The following is a 9,026-nucleotide window of genomic DNA, read 5'->3' on the forward strand; positions in this document are numbered from 1 at the left end:
CGGGTCTTATCATATGATTTCACTATAACTCAATATCCCTACTTACATTAGGATTCACAACCAACCTGCTAACCATATACCAGTGATGACGAGATGTGATCCGAGAAGGCACATTCCAAGGACATCACACCCCTATTGTACAAAAAGGACTACGGTACGGAATAGTTCTTTTTATTGTATCAGAAGTATTTTTCTTTGCAGGCTTCTTTTGAGCCTTTTACCATTCCAGCCTAGCCCCTACTCCTGAACTTGGAGGTTGCTGACCTCCCACCGGCATTATTCCTCTTAACCCACTAGAAGTTCCTCTACTCAACACCTCAGTCCTCCTAGCCTCCGGAGTATCTATTACTTGAGCCCATCATAGTTTAATAGAAGGCAATCGTAAACACATACTTCAAGGCCTATTTATTACAATCTCCTTAGGCGTATATTTTACACTATTACAGGCCTCCGAATACTACGAGACATCTTTTACAATCTCCGACGGAGTGTACGGATCTACCTTTTTTATAGCTACTGGGTTTCACGGACTACATGTAATTATTGGCTCCACATTCCTTATCGTGTGCTTTCTCCGACAACTATACTACCACTTCACATCAAACCACCACTTCGGATTTGAAGCCGCTGCATGATATTGACACTTTGTTGATGTAGTCTGACTATTCTTATATGTATCTATTTATTGATGAGGATCCTATTTCTTTAGTATAACTAGTACAATTGACTTCCAATCAGTTAGCTCCAGATCAACCTGGAAAGAAGTAATAAACGTAATACTAACCTTGATAACTAATGTAACCCTAGCGTCCTTACTTGTACTAATCGCATTCTGACTTCCCCAACTAAATATTTATACAGACAAGACAAGCCCCTACGAATGTGGTTTTGACCCCATGGGATCTGCTCGCCTACCTTTCTCTATAAAATTCTTCCTAGTTGCCATCACATTCCTGCTTTTCGACCTAGAAATCGCACTCCTACTCCCACTTCCCTGAGCGTCACAAACCAACAAGTTGACAACAATACTTATCATAGCACTCCTACTAATCTCCCTCCTAGCTGCAAGCCTAGCGTACGAATGAACCGAAAAGGGGCTAGAATGAACCGAATATGATAATTAGTTTAAGCCAAAACAAATGATTTCGACTCATTAGATTATGATTTATCTCATAATTATCATATGTCCATAGTATATATTAATATCTTTCTGGCATTCATTCTTTCTCTAATAGGTATACTTGTTTATCGATCACACCTAATATCATCGCTACTATGCTTAGAGGGCATAATATTATCACTATTTGTAATAATATCTGTAACTATTCTCAACAACCACCTTACATTAGCCAGCATGATACCAATCGTACTACTAGTATTTGCTGCCTGCGAAGCAGCATTAGGACTATCTCTACTAGTTATAGTATCTAACACCTACGGGACTGATTACGTACAAAACCTAAACCTCTTACAATGCTAAAAATTATCATCCCCACTATCATACTGATCCCCCTTACATGAGTATCAAAGCCTAACATAATCTGAATTAACACGACAACATATGGTTTGCTAATCAGCTTAATCAGCTTATTCTACCTGAATCAACCAAATGATAATACATTGAACCCCTCCTTAATATTTTTCTCTGACTCCCTATCAGCACCGCTACTAGCACTTACAACATGACTTCTACCCCTTATACTTATAGCAAGCCAACACCATTTATCAAAAGAACCCTTAACTCGAAAAAAACTATATATTTCAATACTGATTCTTCTCCAGTTGTTCCTAATTATAACTTTCACCGCCTCTGAACTTATCTTCTTTTACATCCTATTTGAGGCAACACTAATCCCAACCCTGATCATTATTACCCGATGGGGGAATCAAACTGAACGACTAAACGCAGGGCTCTACTTCTTATTTTATACTTTAATAGGATCTCTCCCACTCCTAGTAGCTCTCCTTTACATCCACAATTTCATGGGCTCCCTAAATTTTCTCATAATTCAATACTGAATTCAACCTCTGCCAAACTCCTGATCTAATGTTTTCTTATGATTGGCATGCATGATAGCATTCATAGTAAAGATACCTCTATACGGCCTCCACTTGTGACTACCAAAAGCACACGTAGAGGCCCCTATTGCCGGCTCCATGGTACTTGCCGCCGTACTCCTGAAATTAGGAGGCTATGGCATGATACGAATTACAACCCTACTAAACCCCCTGACCAACTTCATAGCGTATCCTTTCATAATATTATCTCTATGAGGCATAATCATAACAAGCTCTATCTGTCTCCGTCAAACAGATCTAAAATCCCTAATTGCATACTCCTCAGTTAGTCATATGGCACTCGTTATTGTAGCGGTTCTTATTCAAACACCATGAAGTTATATAGGTGCAACAGCCCTAATAATTGCCCATGGTTTAACATCCTCGATGCTATTCTGCTTAGCCAACTCCAATTACGAACGAATCCATAGCCGTACTATGATTCTCGCACGAGGACTTCAAACCCTCCTTCCCCTGATAGCAGCCTGATGGTTATTAGCAAGCCTCACAAATCTGGCTCTTCCTCCAACAATTAATCTTATCGGAGAACTATTTGTAGTGATATCCTCATTCTCATGATCCAACATTACTATTATTCTAATAGGAATTAACATCACCATCACTGCCCTATACTCACTTTATATACTAATCACCACACAGCGTGGTAAATATTCCCACCATATCAAAAATATCAAACCGTCATTCACACGAGAAAATGCCCTAATAACCTTGCATCTACTGCCTCTACTCCTCCTATCCCTTAACCCTAAAATTATTCTCGGTCCCATCTACTGTAAGCATAGTTTAACAAAAACATTAGATTGTGAATCTAATAATAAAAGCTCAAACCTTTTTGCTTACCGAAAAAGTACTGCAAGAACTGCTAACTCATGCTCCCATGTATAAGAACATGGCTTTTTCAACTTTTATAGGATAGAAGTAATCCATTGGTCTTAGGAACCAAAAAATTGGTGCAACTCCAAATAAAAGTAATAAATATATTTACTTCATGCATAATCACAGCTCTAGTCATTCTTACTTTGCCCATCATTATAACCTCTACTAAACTCTACAAAAATAAGCTATACCCATACTATGTAAAAACCGCTACTTCTTACGCATTCATAATTAGCATAATTCCCACAATAATATTCATCTACTCAGGACAGGAAACAATTGTTTCAAACTGACATTGAATAACAATCCAGACCATAAAACTATCCATGAGTTTTAAATTAGACTACTTCTCAATAATCTTTGTGCCCGTAGCCCTTTTTGTCACGTGGTCTATTATAGAGTTTTCTATATGATATATACACTCCGATCCTTATATTAACCGATTTTTCAAGTATCTTCTCTTATTTCTTATTACTATAATAGTCTTAGTCACCGCAAACAACATATTCCAACTATTCATTGGCTGAGAAGGAGTTGGCATTATATCATTTTTACTTATTGGATGATGATACGGCCGAACCGATGCAAATACAGCTGCCCTACAAGCTATCCTCTATAACCGTATTGGAGATGTAGGCTTCATTATAACCATAGCATGGTTTCTATTGAACTTAAACACATGAGACCTTCAACAAATCTTTATTACAACAAACGATAATTTTAATTTGCCGCTACTTGGCTTACTATTAGCAGCTACCGGTAAATCTGCTCAATTCGGCTTACATCCCTGACTCCCCTCAGCCATAGAAGGCCCCACTCCTGTATCAGCCCTACTTCACTCAAGCACAATAGTTGTAGCAGGAGTATTTCTTCTTATCCGCTTTCATCCACTAATAGAGCATAATCAAACTATTCAAACCCTCACTTTATGCTTAGGGGCTATTACTACACTATTTACTGCAATCTGCGCTCTTACACAGAACGATATCAAAAAAATTGTAGCGTTCTCTACCTCAAGCCAACTAGGCCTAATAATAGTAACAATTGGCATTAACCAGCCTTACCTAGCCTTCTTACACATCTGCACTCACGCATTTTTTAAAGCTATGTTATTCATATGTTCAGGGTCAATTATCCACAGCCTAAACGATGAACAAGACATTCGAAAGATAGGTGGCCTATTTAAAGTCCTTCCCTTCACCACAACTTCCCTGATTGTCGGAAGCCTCGCATTAACAGGCATACCTTTCCTTACAGGATTCTACTCCAAAGACCTGATCATCGAGTCCGCTAACACGTCGAATACCAACGCCTGAGCCCTCTTAATTACACTCGTTGCCACATCCCTAACCGCTGCCTACAGCACCCGAATTATATTCTTCGCTCTACTAGGCCAGCCCCGCTTCTCCCCTATAATCCTTATCAACGAGAATAATCCTCTCCTAATTAACTCTATTAAACGACTCCTTATCGGAAGTGTATTTGCAGGATACATTATCTCCCACAGCATCACACCCACCACCATCCCACAGATAACTATGCCTCATTATCTAAAAATGATAGCCCTTGCAGTAACTATCTTGGGTTTCATCCTGGCACTAGAACTAAACCTTACCATACAAGGACTCAAATTTAACTATCCATCTAATTACTTTAAATTTTCCACCCTCCTTGGCTATTATCCAACCATTATGCACCGCCTCACACCTAAAACAAGTTTAACCATCAGCCAGAAATCAGCATCTATACTTCTGGACTCCATCTGACTAGAAAACATCCTACCCAAATCAATCTCGTATTTCCAAATAAAATCTTCTACCCTTATTTCAAATCAAAAGGGTCTCATCAAGCTCTATTTCCTATCGTTCATACTAACTATAATTCTCAGCCTACTAATCCTTAATTACCACGGGTAACTTCCATGATAACCAACACACCAGTTAACAGCGACCAACCTGTAACAATCACCAACCAGGTTCCATAACTATATAAAGCCGCAATACCCATAGCCTCTTCACTAAAAAACCCAGAGTCCCCCGTATCATAAATTACCCAATCCCCTATTCCATTAAACTTTAATACTACCTCCACCTCATCATCCTTCAAAATATAGCAAGCAGTCAACAACTCAGACAATAGACCAGTAATAAAAGCCGCTAGAACAGCCTTATTTGAAACTCACACCTCAGGGTATTGCTCAGTAGCCATAGCAGTTGTATAACCAAATACTACTAATATACCCCCCAAATAAATTAAAAACACTATCAGCCCTAAAAAAGAACCCCCAAAATTCAGAACAATCGCACAACCAATCCCACCGCTAATAATTAGCACAAGCCCACCATAAATAGGAGATGGTTTAGTGGCAAAACCCACAAAACTCATCACAAAAACGATACTTAAAATAAATACAATGTATGTTATCATTATTCCTACATGGAATTTAACCATGACTAATGACATGAAAAATCATCGTTGTATTTCAACTATAAGAACATTAATGACCAACATTCGAAAAACCCACCCACTAGCCAAAATTGTCAACAATTCATTCATTGACCTCCCAGCGCCATCTAACATCTCTGCTTGATGGAATTTCGGGTCCTTATTAGGAGTATGCTTGATTCTACAGATTCTAACAGGTTTATTTCTAGCTATACACTACACATCGGACACGGCCACAGCTTTTTCATCGGTCACCCACATCTGTCGAGACGTTAACTACGGCTGAATTATCCGCTATATACATGCAAATGGCGCTTCCATATTCTTCATCTGCCTATTCATACATGTGGGACGAGGCCTATACTATGGATCCTATGTATTCATAGAAACATGAAACATTGGAATTGTACTACTATTCGCAACCATAGCCACAGCATTCATAGGCTATGTACTGCCGTGAGGACAAATATCATTTTGAGGGGCAACTGTAATCACTAACCTTCTCTCCGCCATCCCCTATATCGGAACCAACTTAGTAGAGTGAATCTGAGGTGGCTTCTCAGTAGACAAAGCAACCTTAACACGATTCTTTGCATTTCATTTTATCTTTCCATTCATCATCGCAGCTCTAGCAATAGTACACCTCCTATTTCTACACGAAACCGGATCCAACAACCCCTCAGGAATCACATCAGACTCAGACAAAATTCCGTTTCACCCCTACTACACAATTAAAGATATCCTAGGAATCCTACTCCTGCTCCTAGTCTTAATATCACTAGTTTTATTTTCACCAGACCTATTAGGAGATCCAGACAACTACACCCCTGCAAACCCCCTAAACACCCCTCCACATATCAAACCTGAATGATACTTCCTATTCGCCTATGCCATCCTACGATCTATCCCTAATAAATTAGGAGGTGTACTCGCCCTAGTATTCTCCATCCTAATTTTAGCATTCATTCCATTCCTCCACACATCTAAGCAACGCAGTATAATATTCCGACCCCTCAGCCAATGCCTATTCTGACTTTTAGTCGCCGATCTTCTCACTTTAACTTGGATTGGAGGACAGCCAGTTGAACACCCTTTCATCATTATCGGACAGGTCGCCTCAATTCTATATTTCACCATCCTATTGATTCTAATGCCAACAATTAGCGTTATCGAAAATAATCTTCTAAAATGAAGAGTCTTTGTAGTATAATCATTACCTTGGTCTTGTAAACCAAAAATGGAGAGTAGTCGCCCTCCCTAAGACTCAAGGAAGAAGCTCTTGCTCCACCATCAGCACCCAAAGCTGAAATTCTTCTTAAACTATTCCCTGACACCCCCTACATTCATATATTGGACCACCTCTACTGTGCTATGTCAGTATCTCCAAAAAATCCTTCTTTCCCTCCCCTATGTACGTCGTGCATTAATGGCTTGCCCCATGCATATAAGCATGTACATGATATTATATCTTTACATAGGACATGTCTAGTCCAATTCCACAACCCATTGATCCTCAACAGTAACTAGATGCATATCACTTAGTCCAATAAGGGCTTAATCACCATGCCTCGAGAAACCATCAATCCTTGCCTGTAATGTCACTCTTCTCGCTCCGGGCCCATGCTAATGTGGGGGTTACTATCATGAAACTATACCTGGCATCTGGTTCTTACCTCAGGGCCATGACTCTATTTATTCCAATCCTACTAATTCTCGCAAATGGGACATCTCGATGGACTAGTGACTAATCAGCCCATGATCACACATAACTGTGGTGTCATGCATTTGGTATCTTTTATTTTTAGGGGGGGAATCTGCTATCACTCATCTATGACCGCAACGGCACTAACTCTAACTTATCTTCTGCTCTCAGGGAATATGCCCGTCGCGGCCCTAATGCAGTCAAATAACTTGTAGCTGGACTTATTCATTATCATTTATCAACTCACGCATAAAATCAAGGTGCTATTCAGTCAATGGTTTCAGGACATATAATTCTAGGACACACGTGTGTACACGTACGTACACGTGTGTACACGTACGTACACGTGTGTACACGTACGTACACGTGTGTACACGTACGTACACGTGTGTACACGTACGTACACGTGTGTACACGTACGTACACGTGTGTACACGTACGTACACGTGTGTACACGTACGTACACGTGTGTACACGTACGTACACGTGTGTACACGTACGTACACGTGTGTACACGTACGTACACGTGTGTACACGTACGTACACGTGTGTACACGTACGTACACGTGTGTACACGTACGTACACGTGTGTACACGTACGTACACGTGTGTACACGTACGTACACGCGCAAGACATTAAGTTAACTTATACAAACCCCCCTTACCCCCCATAAACTCATGTCATCTATTATACACTTATTTATGTCCTGCCAAACCCCAAAAACAGGACTAAGTGCATACAATACTCACAAGCTTTATTTAAATTGTATACAAATGTATTGCTACTCTAGTTAACTTAACACAACAGTCTTACACGCATTCGATCTCGTGGTCTATCTATAGATAGCATCCCCTTTTTTTTTCCTCTCATATTTACTATGTATTTTATTTATTATACACACTACAATTTCAGTATAAGTTAATGTAGCTTAATTAATAAAGCAAGGCACTGAAAATGCCAAGATGAGTCGCACGACTCCATAAACACAAAGGTTTGGTCCTAGCCTTCCTATTAGTTCTTAGTAGACTTACACATGCAAGTCTCCACGCCCCAGTGAGAATGCCCTTAAAATCAGCAGTGATCTAAAGGAGCAGGTATCAAGCACACTCTTAAGTAGCTCATAACACCTTGCTAAGCCACACCCCCACGGGATACAGCAGTGATAAAAATTAAGCCATAAACGAAAGTTTGACTAAGCCATACTAAAAAGGGTTGGTAAATTTCGTGCCAGCCACCGCGGTCATACGATTAACCCAAACTAATAGGCCCACGGCGTAAAGCGTGTTTAAGATACCTTTGCACTAAAGTTAAAACTTAACTAAGCCGTAAAAAGCTACAGTTACCATAAAATAGACCACGAAAGTGACTTTATAATAATCTGACTACACGATAGCTAAGACCCAAACTGGGATTAGATACCCCACTATGCTTAGCCCTAAACATAGATAATTTTACAACAAAATAATTCGCCAGAGGACTACTAGCAATAGCTTAAAACTCAAAGGACTTGGCGGTGCTTTATATCCCTCTAGAGGAGCCTGTTCTATAATCGATAAACCCCGATAAACCTCACCACCCTTTGCTAATTCAGTCTATATACCGCCATCTTCAGCAAACCCTCAAAAGGTAGAATAGTAAGCACAATCATTTTACATAAAAAAGTTAGGTCAAGGTGTAACTTATGGGGTGGGAAGAAATGGGCTACATTTTCTACCCAAGAACATTCCACGAACGTTTTTATGAAATTAAAAACTGAAGGAGGATTTAGTAGTAAATTAAGAATAGAGAGCTTAATTGAATAGGGCCATGAAGCACGCACACACCGCCCGTCACCCTCCTCAAGTAATAAGACACAACCATAACCATATTAACTTAACTAAGACACAAGAGGAGACAAGTCGTAACAAGGTAAGCATACCGGAA

The 9,026-nt window shown here is 39.7% G+C and overlaps 1 pseudogene; it reads left to right on the top strand.

Annotated features, from left to right (window-relative positions):
• Nucleotides 1–8,089: 8,089 nt before the first annotated feature.
• On the top strand, nt 8,090–9,026 carry LOC144310102 (18S ribosomal RNA; annotated as a pseudogene).

Source organism: Canis aureus, unplaced genomic scaffold (genome assembly GCF_053574225.1).
Source record: "Canis aureus isolate CA01 unplaced genomic scaffold, VMU_Caureus_v.1.0 ptg000407l_RagTag, whole genome shotgun sequence".
Taxonomy (NCBI): Eukaryota; Metazoa; Chordata; class Mammalia; order Carnivora; family Canidae; genus Canis; species Canis aureus.